The sequence below is a fragment of the Lathyrus oleraceus genome, chromosome 6 (assembly GCF_024323335.1).
Source record: "Lathyrus oleraceus cultivar Zhongwan6 chromosome 6, CAAS_Psat_ZW6_1.0, whole genome shotgun sequence".
NCBI classification, from domain to species: Eukaryota; Viridiplantae; Streptophyta; class Magnoliopsida; order Fabales; family Fabaceae; genus Lathyrus; species Lathyrus oleraceus.
Window position 1 is genome coordinate 344,425,813 of NC_066584.1, and position 16,712 is coordinate 344,442,524.

Here is a 16,712-nt window from a genome sequence, read left to right on the forward strand (position 1 = left end):
ATATAATAGGTGATCTACCGAAAACGTGAATTGGTATATATGCCAAAACACACATCCGGAACATAAACAGGTTAAAGGATGAATATTCGATTCTACAAAGAATACGAATCTTGCTCAGTTGGGGAAAATCAACAAAGGACTCCAACTAAAGGGCGCATGAGATATATTATTCATTACCGGCAGACCGTGAATAATATGCTCGAAAGGAAAAGACACCAGAGATACCGAAGTATATAATAGGTGACTAACCAAAAAGAGGGACAATCGATACCAAGCATCCGGGTAAACGAAAGACAACTCAAAAGGGATAAATTGCAAGCATCCGGCAATTATCCAACAACAAAGAAGAATATTCAACTCCGCGAAGGGAAATAACGAATCTTACTCGACCAGGGAAACACAAAAGGCTTCAACTGAAGAGTGCATGAGATATATTATCCATTACCGTCAGAACGTGGATAGTATACTCGCATGGAAGATTATCCACAACCGGTATAAGGGTTAATAAAGGATAAATCGACCGAAAAGAAAGGCATCGGGATACCAAACAGGCATATAATGATGACCAATCAAAGGGGAGTAACAACATTACCAATCAAAAGGGTAAATGAAAGACTCACTGGGGATTAATTGCAAGCATCCGGCAATTATCCACAAAAGCTGGGAATGCATTGATATACAATCAATGATCCGGGGAACAAATCACTAACAACCGGTGAAAAGACCCACTGGCGACTTCAAAAGGATAACATTGCAAGCATCCGGCAATGATCCAGAAGACTGCTGGGAATACAAGTGCTTACTCAAGAGCAACTACCCAAGCAGGGAGGAATATCAACATCGAATATTGAATGAAGATAACCACAAAGGGGATTAGGGTTTACATCTACCGAATACGGGGTAGGAGACCAAAATCTGGCTGAGAAAACAAGGGGTTTAACAATACCGACTACTGGGTAAGAAACCAAAGACTCAGCTGAGGATAAAATTGCTAGCAACCGGCAATTATCCATATGTATCATAAGATACAACTCCGCTGGAGAGCAAAATCACAGCGACATGGGGTTTACAACTACCGAATACAGGGTAGAAGACCACAAACTCCACTGGGGATATAAATCACCACAGGGAACAAATTCTGTTTGGGATAACACCACAACAACAGAAAATCCACCACTAGTCAGACCGAACCACAAAGGTTACTGCTGCTAGGGGAAAAGAGATAGGATTTACGACTACCGGTATGAGGGCAGTAGCCATACTCTGGTGGGAATAACCACAAATTAGGGTTTACATCTACCGAATACGGGGTAGAAAACCAAAACTCTGCGTGGGGATAGAATAAATCACGAATCCGCACGAGAAACCAAAAATGAGGTTTATAACAGACCACAGACTCTATTGGAGAGTAGGGAATTAGGATTTACGACTACCGACTACCAGGTAGAAAACCAACACTTCTGGCTGGGGACTAAAAGGTATATAACCACAAGTTCTGCCAAGAAAGCCAGGAGAATAGGACTTACAACTACCGGTATAAGGGTAGAGGCCAAAATCGACTCTTGCGGAGGAATGAAAGGTATATAACCACAAATTCCGCCAAGAGGAAAGGAACAATAGGACTTACAACTACCGGTATAAGGGTAGAGGCCCGAAACTCCGTTGGGGATAAAAATCACCACAAGGGAAGTACAATGAACAGACGACAAATGTCAATTCAGGGAAGATCCGAAAAGACAGACCGAATCAAGACACGTCCTATGAGGATATAACTCAACAGGAAAACTCCATCCCAATATATATGCTGGGAGGAAACGGAAGAAACCGTCATCCACGAGGGAATATCTCAGTGGGGAACTGCAGAAGGACAGACAGACATTTTCTGCTTATGGGGCTGACTCTATATGGAGAGATTTAACACCCGACATCTGCTTAGGAAGATCTATAAAGATCTATATCACCATAGCAGGGAACAACAAACAAGGGATATATGGCAAAAATGCAACATGAATATCTGAATGTTTTATGAGTATGCATGAATATGTGTGATTTATGTTTGATGAATGCTGACAAAACAGACATATCTAACACAACAGGTCCAGGAATCAAACGTCCGGTATTATACTTTCAGGGGAAGACCAACTGGAAAGCCAATTCTGCTGGAGATCTACATGCTATAAAGCAAAGATCTGCGGGTACTGCTGGGAAGCAGAAGCAAAAGAATCAGAGATATCAAGAGAATACCAAATCTCTGAGCAATGGATCAGCGATCACCCCAATTGGGGCACAGAAAGTCACAACAGGCAAAACAGCCACCAAGACGAATCTGTCGGGGAACAAGAGAAAATCTCAAAGTCCTGCAGGAGATCCTAGCAAGCTGTTGCTATGGAAACGGATCCAACATAACTCCATTGGGGAACAACCCACTGAGGGAGCAAAGGTCACCCGGATAGAGTTTGGCTGCACAAGCAACTCTACTGGGGATATCATCAACTACTCTCTTGGGGAACAACCCACTGAGGAAGGAAAGCACCAAACAAGTAGATTCTACAACAAACCACTCTACTCGGGGCGAACACACATCTGATGGATCACATCAGCAGATTCTGCAATAAAAGCCGCTCTACTGAGGATCGAAAAGTAATCGGGAAATCAATACAATCTCTGGATGACGGAGCTATCAACCGACCATACGGGGATTGAAGGAGGTTCAACAGGCAATACTGCCACAACAACCGCTCTGCAGACAAATGCTGGGGGAGAGATGGATGAAAAAACCGGGATATCAACCCAATTAACCATGGAGTAGGAAAATAAATCCTGCTCTGCTGAGGAGATCAACCATTATGATGGAGAGAAAGTAAACAACCCCGCTCGCGACTTTGCCGGGGGAAAGGTAAAGTACCGGGTATCAAACCACTGACTTACCGAGTCTTCCAAAAGGAAAGCGACCGTGCTGAGAAAACAGACAAATCCGCTGGTAACCGCGCTGGGGAGAGTGACAACAACTCTGCTCGCGACTTCGATGGGGATATCAATAACAGCTCTACTGTGCCAAGGAGACGAATAAAGTCTGGGGATAGCGACCTACTGAAGAAAGTGACGAGGCGCCAAGGTGACAAACCATCAACTACCGAATCTTCCACAAGGAAAGCATACATGCCGAGGGAAAACTGCTGTTGGAGAGAACTGAGGCTTCAACGACACTCTGCTTGGGGAACAACCCCACCAACAACTCGACTTGCAATTATGCTGGCAACCCACTTGGGGAGAAATACGGGATACGGGGATATCAACCCACTAACCACAAATTTTCTGAACAACTGGGCAATCAAGCCGGGGAGAGACTACTGCTGGAGAACAGACTGAGCCTTCAACACACAACTCTGCTTCGGGGAGTCAAAATCCACAGACGCTCTGCTTAGGGAACAACCCTAACAACAAAAATCTCTGCTTGGGGGGACAACCCCAACAACCAAATTTGGAGAAGAAGGATACAAACCAAACCAGGAGTATGAACAAATGTCTTACCTGTTGGAAACCATGCCACCCTTGGGAGAGCACTGGGGAAATTCTTTGAGTATCCTTTTATCATTTGTGAATGTTCACTTTGTTTAAAACAATAATCTTTGAAAAATTTTGTTTTTAAAACAATGATATTTTTATCAATTAAAACATGCAAAACATTTGTTGAATTGAAACAAATAAGAGTGCAAATAATTGGATAAAAGCTCAAATTTATTTGATGGAATGGTAGTCTGCAAATGGCAAGACTCCATAGATCTGTACAAATTTGAAATCAGTGATATATATTGGAAGAGGGCTACATTGAACATAATGATCCTTTCTCTACCAATTTGAATCTCGATGTATGCGAAGCTTCAGTCGACGACGAATCGAGAATCCTCTGACGAAAAGACGGCTGGTGACCAGAAAGTCTTGTCAGGATGCAGTTACTTGCCTGATCCCTAATTTTTGCCTAGATTGCCCCAGAGTGAGGTACTCAATCTAGCGGGATGCAAATATGCTTTTTTATCAAGTCTCTAACTTTTGCCTGGATTACCCTTGCAGGTTCTCCACCGAGACGCTCATTTTTGCTTAAGCCGCCCTTTCGGGTTTTCAACTTAGCGAGCTATTCTGTTTTTCATTTGCATATACTTTTTTTTTTAGGCAAAGCATCTCTTAACTGCATCTGAATTCACAGGACGAGTGAAATCCTCCCCATCCATTGTTGTAAGCATCAAAGCACCGCCTGAAAAGGCTCTCTTAACAACATATGGACCCTCGTAGTTTGGAGTCCACTTGCCCCTGGAATCGGGCGCGAAAGACAAAACTTTCTTGAGCACGAGGTCACCTTCTCGGAACACACGAGGCTTGACCTTCTTATCAAATGCTTTCTTCATTCTCTGCTGATATAACTGACCATGACACATGGCAGTTAATCTCTTCTCTTCGATCAAATTCAGTTGGTCATAACGACTCTGAATCCCTTCAGCATTAGTCAACTGAGGACTTGAGGGTATACTTCTTTTATTCTTTTTTTTTCTATTTGAAAATTTTTTCTGATTTTTGCTTTTACTTTGATTTTTCACCCTCTTCTCTCTTTTTTTTTTTACATTACATTTGTAATGCCCCAGTTTGACTGTTGCTGGGTTCTTGAGACACAACTGAATGATCTACTTTTCATTGCTCAAGTGTTCGGGTAATCTCATCAGGAATCCCCTTCAACATCATCTTCCTCTGCCTCGAATACAAAGAATTCAAATTTGGGAGATGGCGTTGGATCATTATGTTCAATGGGTTTAGAAATCCCTGCATAATGATTCTGGATAATGAAAAGCTTTTGTATTTAAACAAGCAAATCATTTATGCAGATGAAAAAGCTGTTTTATTTGTTTTTCAGGGTTTTTTGTGATCACTGATTTCATGCAAAAGCAAAAAGTGAAAACAAATGTTTAACAATGCATTAATTGAATGAAAACATCATTGTATATATGAGCCAAACAATGTCATCACTTCTCCTTTTGGCATGGGAGAAGGGTTTTAAACAAAGTGAGCATTATTATTCTGACTTATGGATAACTGTTGGAACATCCACAGCGACCCAATTGTGGCAGACACCACCAGGAATAACAAAATTGCTCATATCCTCTGCATCTTCTTCAATGATAGCAGCAGCTTCCTCTTCTACAGACTGATCGTCATGGATGAATCCTCCACTTGTGAACAGACCGTGCTCGTTATATGCCCCAGAACAATAGCCAATGCCAGCCCGTGATTGGTTAACCAGGAATAAATCCATCAACAGTACTTAGTCTGGCAAATATCTCTCTGAATTCGCAATTCTCTTGCTCAAGATGATCCATCAATCTCGAAGAATCGGCCCTGGTATAATACCGGCGAGGTGCGTCTCCAAAATAAATGAAGATCGCAGGGTCAGACCACAGGACGGGAGACCGGAACAAAACGCCTGCTGATGCAAATGATGCATGAAGTGTTTATGCATATGCTTGTTTTTTATTTCAAAGGAACTCGAAGGTTTTATTTGCAAACTTCGAAATATTTAGCCTTTTGATCATATATGAGAATATCTCATCAGATATATCAGGTGAAAAAATTTTCCCGGTTTTTTCATGTTTTGAAAATTTTTGCAACTAAACTCCTTTGAGTTCCTTGAAAATTTTCTGATTTTTCGATGATATGGAATGTGGATGAATGCATGAATGTATGAATGCAACAATCACACTCAAGGATCAAGCAAAGCACACCAAACAAAGGTCATGGGAAAGCTCATTGTATCCCTAATATCAATCATCCATTTTGGTGGATTTAGGTTTTTCACCTTATCGACACCCAAGTTCCATTGATATTAACGGTACATGAACCGGCTCAAACATCCTTAATATCAACCAGCCGCTTTGGTGGATTTTAGGTTTTACACCTGATCCGGGATCCATTGATATTAACGATGTTTGAACGACTCAACCACGAATCACGGGTTTGCTGAGAGTCACGAGCATGGAGTCTCGGTTAAGAACCACCCAAAGGGAGTGTACTAGGGTTTAAACCTGCCAGACATGTTCTACCAGAGGTTCCCATAATCATCGTTCCATCTTTCGAATATTATCGGAGGAACGAATACTCGTATTCCAAAAATATTCTCAAGAGAAACTCTTATGAGTGTAGTATCGCGTGACAATCGCATCAGAACTCACATCTGAACGATCTCCGCACTACGTCCTAAAAATAGGCCAAGATGGGTTTGGTAAACTAAGGTCCTTGGCTTCTAAGGCACATGATTGAAAGAATAATGCCTAACCACAAATAACTTGTGTGACATTATTAATCCAACATGACCTCCACCAAGTGAATGGACTCGCAAGTCAACTGGCTAAGGACTACTCCACACCAGTCGACAAGACTATGCCATTCTCCTATCCTAGAGTGCACTCGAGTTCGGGTATAGAACTCATCTCACAGAGATCACCAAAGCAAACAGCATTTGTATATCAAGCAATTCACACATTACAATCAATACAGTTATCCCAAATTGTACAAAAATATGTCAAATAATAAATAATAATATATCACACAACAATGGTGAAAAGTTGGCAATACCACCAAGGATGTTGATTATCCCCAGTGGAGTCGCCACTTTTCTGTAGCGGTGTATTCGTTACTATATGATCTATCAATTAAATCATAAGCAATGTATACAATGAACATAGAGTCGCCACCGCACTTTTATTTATCCTAAGGACTGGTTAAAAAGCGAACAAAAACCTAAGAAGTTTTACACGTAGAAAACTAATAAAAGATCAGAGATCGAGGTAAGGGGTAAATTACGCAATGGGAAGGTGTTAGGCACCCAATGCGTCCTAGGTACTCCTAGGGAGCCCTTTTCACACTTGTTGTATTAAATTGTTATTTATTATGACATAAGTATTGTGCAAACATGATTGGGATGATGAGGAAAGAATATACAAGTTAATTATTTTTGTGTTCGAACGGATGAACCCGCTGCCTACGTACCTTCCATCAAAGGTAAGGATCAAAACGCCGTAGTTCGGCTAAAAACTTCCAAAAGTTAGTGGATTCAATTTTAAAACAAGAGCACTAAGGTCTTACGTTACCCACGGGAGAAAACTCAACCTTGTATGACAACTAGTCCACCATGTGAGAAAGGCTTCAACTTGCCAGAGAGGGGTTAACCCTATAATAGGCAAGGAAGACTTACAATTCATCTACTAAGGACAAATAGGTGAGATTAATATCAACCAACTAGGGTAAATCAAACCTATAGCTAATGTATGAAAATTTAACAAACATGGACAAAGCCACAAAATCATTTGAATGGGTGAAGTTATTTGGATTATTTACAAAAAGGTCAAAGTATGATTAAAGTCAATTCAAAGAAGTATTTACAAAAATGAAGTTTTGAAAAATCATGGACTTAAGGTCCAAGTTTCTAATTTGGAAAGAGGTGAGAATGTTTGCACAACACTTATTTCAGAGTCTTTAAAAGTATGTGTGAAAAGGTAGGACATAATGGGATGAATGGATAATGGTGGAATGTAAAACTTCTTAGAAGGGTCCGCCTCTTGAAATCATATAGAAGATGATTCAAGAGGGTCCTTAGGAATAGGCTACAAATGAGCAATAAACATGGTAACAGATGAAAGTAAATAAAAGCGGATACTGGATGCCACTCAATGGTCTTATACCTGTCTCCCAAAACAAGTAAGGATATCAGAAGCCACTCTATGGACTTATACTAATCTCCATCAGAATAAAACAAAAAAACAAAACAGGGAAGTCAACTGCCAATCTATCTGGACTTATGTTAACCTCCACAGTATGATCCTAGGAAAACAAATGCCACATCACAGGGACTTACAATGAATCCTCACATACAACAACAATGCTCAAACAAAGAGCAAAGAAGATATGAGTGACCAATGAGGTCTTACACTCTATCTCTTCCATGTCATAGGAACAGATGCCAACTTACAGGGACTTATAACTGGTTCCTCAATGGGTAATCAAACAAATCACATAGGTATGAAATAATGGACATGCTACAAGGAGCAATGAATGATAGTAAATGCACTAAGGCAAGCAAGCAATCTTGTACAGATGAGTAATAAATCACAAATAATCAGATAGCACACTCTATAACCAAACAAGGAGGCTCAATCAAAAGGGTTTGACTATGAAAGTCCACTGTAATAGGTAAATGTCGCTCTTAACCTGGCCATTGAGGGGCTCAGGTGAAGCAGATGAAAGGGTATGAGGGGTGTGCCTCATTGCTTCTATCTCATGTCCGAGAGAGCATGTAAATATAAGAATGTGGGGGAGTTCAGAAAGATGGAACTCTTTCCCCGATTAGACTCGATAGATCTTGGGTATGGATCTCAATGCTACAACCATGTAATGGGAGCAATGAGAAGACTCACTGAATAGTGGGAGATAGGCTACTTATCTCTACCTTCCACCAATTGCCTCAAATGAGGACTTTTCCTGCTTGGGACAAATATAAGCAATCACAATCAATGCCTCTTAAGGAGGACTTCAGACAATTTGCCCGGCCAAATAACAAACCGGGTCTCCAGACTACATGAAGAAGAAGGTTCTATACCTCAATGCAAGTTGCTATTTAAGCAAAGCAAAGCAAATTCTTAAGAGAACTGAGCGACTAAAGGGTACCTGGAAACAATCCAATAAAATCAGCATCCCGTTCATAAACAGATAACAACATAAGAATCAATTAACAAAGTACAATTATACAAATAATGATGTGCATAGCACAAGGCTCACATGAACCAAACATCCTACAAAACAAATACATTAGTCATATGTGTCAAGTAACACAATCCATAATGTGGAGCAAATTCCTTAATCATTACCTCCTTAACCTGAAAAGGCACAATTAACTTCAAAGGTAAGTAACATGACCACTAGGACTAGCCTAGGGTCAAAAAGATGGAAAAATGTTAAAACAGCAAGCTAATCATGATCAAATTCAAGCTATATCACTAACAAAGGGATCCCAATTGGTCCCATATTCAAACTATGCTCCTATTTCTATTTATGCAACGTGGAAGGCAAAAGATGCAATGTGGAGTCTCATACAAACAACCAGCAAGATCACATTCAAATAAATGCCAAAGTGGCACCAAAAAAAATCCACAAAAATTATGTTCTAACCAGCAGACATTCAACAAGCCACATATTAAATTTCAAGTCATTTGGACGGGTAGATCAATGGGAATTAATTAAACATGGTACAGCATGCAAAAACAACATCAAATGAAGTCAAAAATTATGCATCAACTTCAATCTAATGGTAAACAGCAATGGTACATGGTAAATTAGTAGGACCAAAGCCAAATGCTACATTAATGTGTTAGGAACTATGCTATCAAATTTCATGTCCATTGGATAAAGTATGTGCATATGGCAACATATATTCTAAATGTGACACAAATGAAGTTCTAACATGCTAGGCAGCAAGAAAAAATATGGATCAAATAGAAAAATGGATTATAAAATCCACAAAAATTAACAGTGATAGCTAACATATCAAATGAGTTTCCTGCAAAAATTCAAGGCCATTGGCCAACGGGAAGTATGAAAAAATATTTGGGGAGTACAGCACATCCAACTATGTCACATATATACATATCCAATTCAATAATTCATATATAATAAACCATAGGCTTAAAAATTACCAAACCTATGTCAAAAAATCCAGAAGGATATCAAGAATCCATGTTTCAATTTTCAATTAATTTGGATGTATTATGTGGTCTAGGGAATTAAAACGGTAATGTGTATGGAAATATGTACATGAAAAGGACCTCTATGTCAATTCTAAAAATTCCCCAAGCACATATTTATTTTTAATTTTTATAAAATAATAGAGAAAAAACTAAGATTAACAAAAAAAACCTTGTATTTTTTTGGATTAGAATTGAATATTATTAGATTTTTTTTAAAGTTTAAAATATTTATTTAATAGTTATTTAGAATTAAATAAGGATTATCAAATTAATTAGTACGCAGTGGCAATGCTGTAATTTTTTATGCCCAGCCTAAAACGCCACCGTTTCAGACAGATGAAGTGGACGGTGGGGATTCGATCTGGCCAGGGAAAACACGAAACGGAAAGTGAAACGGATGGAGCAAGATCGAAGCGCAGAGATTTCCAGCCAGCTTCTTCTTCTTCGCGCGTGGCCGGTGTGTTCTTCAACGGCAAGGACGATTTCGAGCGATTCTCGGCGGAAATGCAACAAATCATATACCGGTCGAACCGGTTCATCCTCAGGAGTATGAATATGTAATTAATTTTAACTATAGATTCATATACAGTGTAAATCGATGGAAGAAAGAAATCGCTACAAAACCTAAATTCACAATAATTCAACCAATTCCCAGCGAAGTCTTATTCTACAAATTGATATGCACTCTACAAGGAATAATCTACAACAGCCATAACTCAATTGAAGCAATCTGCAAATTTCGATTTCCAACCTTTTCTTGATGACGGCAATGGATTCGCGCAGTTGAGCTTCGATGATGTGAAACAGGTGCAGCAAATCGTTTCAGGAAGTGCGTGGAGTGGTTCTTGAAGCTCGAATGTGCCTGGATCAAACAATTTCCCTGACTGTTATGGGAGAAGCCGGTTTTTGCCGCAGCTCGATTCCGCTACCGTTTCGCTCCAATTCTGATCAACAGAAGTTCGCGGTTACCTGCAGATTCTCAATTCACAGCAAAACACCAAAGTTTTTATGGATCTTGATCGAATTTGAGCGAAAAATGTTGGAGAAAAAGGAGAGAAAAAAGAGAGAATCGGTTTTTTTTCTGTTATCGTTGAAAAAGTGATTCTGAGAAAATGATTGAGAGAGTGGTTTTGAGAGTGATTGTGCGAATCGTGAGAGAGTGATTATGAGAGAGTAATTTTGTGAGAATTGATTTTGCAGAGAATGATGTTTTCAGAAAAAAAGTTGTGAGAATTGGGATTAGAGTTATTCTGTTAGATTGTGGGAAAAATTTGCAGAAAGAAAATGATTTCTTTGCTGTTAGCTTTTTTTTCTTTTTTGTTAGTAATTAAAAAAATGCAATGCTTAATCTAACACTAATTATAATTAACCAAAATGAATTAGTGGGAAATGGTTTATGTGTCAAATTTGGATTTTAAGCTCTTGAATTTAGAAGCATGCTCTGCAGAAAATTAACACTTGAAACAAGTCAAAAATATCATTTGGGAGCTGGCTGCATTGGCCTTGTTCTCAAATTCCCAATATTTTCCAATTTCACCATGTGATGGCTTATGTGTCCATTTTTCCAATTCATTTTCAAACCCAATTCTCAAACCACAAGGCTTAGGCATGTTGTGAATATTCCAACAAATTTCAAATGCCATTTGTGAGGTGTTGCAAAAATCCCCACTCAAAAATTCCAATTATTTCACAAGTTGGACGATTTTGCCCCTGGTTCATTTAACAGTCCAGTTGAAATTTGACCTTTTGCATTGAGCAATTCTGGAAAAATCCAATTATGCACCATGAAAGTACATATCAAATGGAGTTTGTGCATATAAAGAACTTGCAATTTGGATAAACCATGTGGTAGTTATGGCCTCCTGATTACGGGTCTTTTCTGAAATTCACTGAGCCATATCTTGCAAACCGTACATTGGATTTTCAAGTTCTTGGACTTTTTGGAAAGGTGAGAACAAGATCTACATCTGTCATGTTGAACAATTTTTCATTTGAAGCTTCCTTGGACTTCTGTTTTTGAGGTCAAAAACTTTCCATTTTGGGCAGCTGAAATTACAGGTCCGCTTGCCATTTTGGGAAACTGTCTGTCTGACTTCAATTCCTTCAACCTTGACCTTTGAAATGCCAAATGAAGCTTATATATACATGAATGAGACCTTTCCAACCATTTCCAATCATCAAATCACTGATTAAATGCACAGTTGACCACAGTTGACTTTTGTTGACTTTTGGTTGACTGGGCCATGTTCTGATGAATTCCAAGCCTCTTTCACATGGGATCTTGGTTCCAAATGACATCACAAGTTACATGAACTCTTTATGAATGATCATGGTGTCCAAATTCTTCAAGAATGGTCACCATCAATTGCTCAAGGCCTGATTTGACTGATTGACTGATGATTGCTTCAGCTGCAAGCAACATGGTTAGATGACAATATTTTTGTACTTTTGGTTAGTAAACATATGAAAAGCAATGATATACAAATGCAATACATGCTTGGTGATCAAGAAACACACTCACAAGGTACCCCACCCACTAGGAGGACAGCTAGGGTATGCAATGATCCTTGAGGCCATGATATGATATGATATGGGCCATGAGGGATCTTAGGGCCCAAAATTGGGGTCTTACACTTATCAATTGAGAAGAATATTACAAGTTACTGGGTAATATATTTTCAGGGGACCGAAAGCATCTATCTAGGTAAGATCTAGAAAGAAACGGTTAATTAAAGACTCAACGCAATGAGGATATAACTCAGGGGGAGTGATTCCATCCAGACCATCAACTGAGGAGGAAGCTAAAATAATGATCATCCACGGGGAAATACCTTAGTGGGGAATGAGAAAGGTTAAACTCTTTCTGCTTAAGGGGTTGACACTTTACAATTGAAACAGATCATACATACCAAATATGCGTTGCGGAAACGACACCTCCGTAGTAGGGGATCAGGGAAATAATGAAACACAAAGTGCATTATTAATGCAATGTTGAAATCTACGAATGTATATGTATATGTATATATGATGATTATGCTGACAACACAATCATAAAGGATACAAATGTCATTGGTCTGCATCACTAATACAATACTCATCCAATCCTCACAGGAGGGAAGCATCTGCTGGAGAGAAAGGGTAGCGAAGGAAGAACAAGAATCATTTATCTCAAAGGCTCAACCCTGGTTGGGGAGAAAGAAAAGGTTTGTCGAAAACCTGCAGTATCAACTCTGCGGGGAATTTTAGGTCAACACCATATCAAATGGGCGACAACCTTGCAGAAACCTGAAAATAGTGCTCAAGAATCAAGGCTAACATGGCTCATGGATAACTCTGCTGGAGACTTGAGGGGAAACAATGTTTGCTGAATTTATGCAACCTGCAACTATAATGCGCCTACAACTTGAGGGAGGCAATTACGAACTCAGTTGGGGAAACCAACAAAATTCGACGAGAGATGCTGAAATGTTGTCTGGGAAGAAACAGAGATCACACCAACTGCTTGGAGAAAACCAACAATGCTTCACACTTAAGGGCTTACCTGTTGTCAGACTGCTATGGATATTCATGAAATTGATTTCTCTTTAAAAAGTTATTGCTTTTATTATTTAAGAAAACATGATTTTTATTATAAAATTTTAATTTTAAAATGATCACAATAAAATTTAGTTATATTTAGCTGAATAAATAAATAAGAGTAGAAACAGTTGGATAAAAGTCTTAACTTTATTTAATAGAATGGTAGTCTGTAAATGACAAGAATCCATAAATCATTACAAAAGTTGAAAACTGGTAATTTTCATGGAAAAGGGCTACATTGAATACATTGATCACTAATCCTTCCACCGCCTTCAATATCCACTATGCTCTTGGCTTTGGTTGAAGATGAATCAGAACAAAACATTATGCTCAAGAAAGTCTTCAAGACTGAAGATCAACAAGATGCAGTTACTTGCCATAATCCCTAATTTTTTCATAAATTGCCCCAAGGTGGGGTACTCAATTTATCGGTACAACTCTTTCTGTTTTATGTCTCTAGCTTTTTCCTGGATAGCCCTTTCGGGTTTTCAATCCACCGAGACGCTCATTTCTGCCTAAGCCGCCCTTTTGGGTTTTCAACTTAGTGAGCTATTCTTTTCTTTTTAGGTAAAGTATTTATTGACTACATCAGCATTCACAGGATGCGTGAACTCTTCACCATCCATAGTTGTAAGAATCTAAGCACCGCCGAAAAAGGCTCTCTTAACATCATATGGGCCTTCATAATTAGGAGTCCACTTGGCCCTAGAATCTGGTTTGAAAGATAGAATCTTATTGAGCACAAGGTCACCTTCTCTGAACACACGAGGTCTGACCTTCTTATCAAAAGCTTTCTTCTTTCTCTATTGATATAACTGACCATGACACATGGTAGTCAACTACTTCTCTTCAATCAAATTGAGTTGGTCATACCTGGTCTGACCCCATTCATCCTCGGTCAACATGGCTTCCATCAAGACGTGCAATGATGGGATCTCAACCTCTACCGGGAGCACATCTTCCATGCCATAAAAAAGTGAGAAAGGGGATGCCCCTGTTGAAGTGCGGACGAATGTACAATAGCCATGCAAAGAAAACAGGAGCATCTCATGCCAATCTTTGTACATCACAACCATCTTCTGAATGATCTTCTTATTGTTTTTGTTCGTAGCTTCAACAACCCCATTCATCTTAGGTCAGTAGGGAGAAGAATTATCGTGTGCAATCTTGAAGTCTTTGCAAAGAGCTTCGACCATATTATTGTTCAAGTTATATCCAATATCAGTAATGATCTTACTTGGAACACCATACCGGCATGTAATCTGATTTTTGATAAACCTCACAACAACTTGCTTGGTTACATTCGTATACGATGCCGCTTCAACCCACTTTGTGAAGTAATCAATAGCCACCAAAATGAAACGATGTCCATTCGACGCTTTGGGCTCAATCATGCATTACACAGCCTCAAGGAGAAGGGCCATGGGGGATGTAAGACCCCAATTTTGTCCCTAAGATCCCTAATGGCATCATATCATAGCATTACACAGCCTCAAGGATCTTTGTGCATCTTGCCTTCCTTCCCTGTGGGTGGGATATTTTGTGAGTGGTTCTTGATAACCAAGCATGTGTGCATTATATATCTTTGCTTTTCTCATTTAAACACTAACCAAAAGCATCAAAAATATGTCATCTAACATTTGTTTTGCATTCTAAGCAGCCACAAGTCAGGCAATTCAAGGTTTTCCTTTGTACAAGAGCAGATGGTATTTTCTTGGTTTGAGGAACACACATCATTATCTTGAGCTTATATGAGTTAGAGGTACATTTTGGAACAAATTCCCCAATGGTTAAGGCCCAAGTTCATCAGAATATTTTCAGGTCAACTGAGGACCATTTGATCAACTGTGAAGTCAATTGAAGGCTTTGAGTGTGGGAATTGATTATCTTCATCTGATTCATGTTCAAACAAGGCTTATTCATCATGTCAAACATCTATGTTGAAGAATTTGAAGCCAGTGCAAAAGTTTCCCAAAATGGAAAGTGACCTGTAATTTCAAGTTTCCAAAAATGACAAGTTTTTGGTCCACATTCAACCTAACTTTCCAACATCAAAGAAGCTTCGAATGATTTTTTTTCCAACATTAAAGTTGAAGATCTCTCTCTCCCTTTTCCAAAAAGTCCAAGATCATGAGCATCTGATGAATGGTTGAGGAGATATGATCAAATGATTGCAATGTGTACATGCAACTTCAACAAGCCATAACTTTTGATCCGAAGCTCCAAAATGAGTGCCACTTTTTGCATATTTCTTCTCATGACCTATAATTTCCAAATCCATCATTGCATTGCATGAAATTTCATCACATGACCATTTGCTCATTCATGAACATTTTGGAGGGAAATTTGGAAATTCAAAATTTATGCATCACATGAGCTAAATACCATTGCCATTGTGTTCATGAGAGGATTTTAAGTGAAAATACACATGCACATGCTACTGTTCACGTGTACAATTTGCATGGCACCTCACATTTTCCAATTTTGGTCATGCACCTCATTTTCACTAATCATATTTAACTCATGCTTAATTCTGATTTGGATGTGATTAAGAGACCATATATAAATCAAATCATAACAGAATTTCACAGTTTTTGCTCATTCTAGATCTCAAATTTTTTTTTCCCTCCATTTTTTCTCTCATCTCAAACTTGAAAATTCTCCACATAACATAGCAATTTTCTTGCATATTCTGGATTATGGAGTGGAATTAAGTGCAGATCAAGCTTTGATTTGAAGAATTCGAGCAGAAATCAAGTTGTGCAAGCTCAAGAACATGAAGATGGAAACTGCCATTTGAGCTAGATCTAGGTCGTGCCAAGCCTCAATTCATACATCAAACTTCAAATCATCATCTCAGGATTGGATCTGGACACTTGCAAGGCCTTGAATCGCTGGTTTCATCATTCTGCTCTTCAAGAGGTAAAAATTCGAATCTCTTAATTCTCCATTTTATGCACATGTTTAGGTAGATCTCCTCATGCTGAGAATTCTGATGGTTATAGAATTGAATTTGGTTGAGATTTGCATGAGTTATGCTTGGTAGAAGTTTTGTAGAATCAAAATATTTTTCTTCGATTTGCATTGATTAGGAAGAATCATGATGAATTGAGCCTGGATTTGGATTGTGCTTGGAATAAGCTTTCGTTTGGTATAAATTTTTTGCGTTTCTGGAAAAAAATTGTTGCGTGCTACTGTAGCTCCGCCGTCTTCATGAAGAAGACGGTGGAAACCACCGCTTTGGCCGCCGTTTGCAACTGGTGGTGTTAGCTAGGGTTTTTGTCCACATGCGCATCCACGTTCGTGCCTCATGTCCAAATGATTGGCCAGCGCTTCGTTGACCGCTTCCAC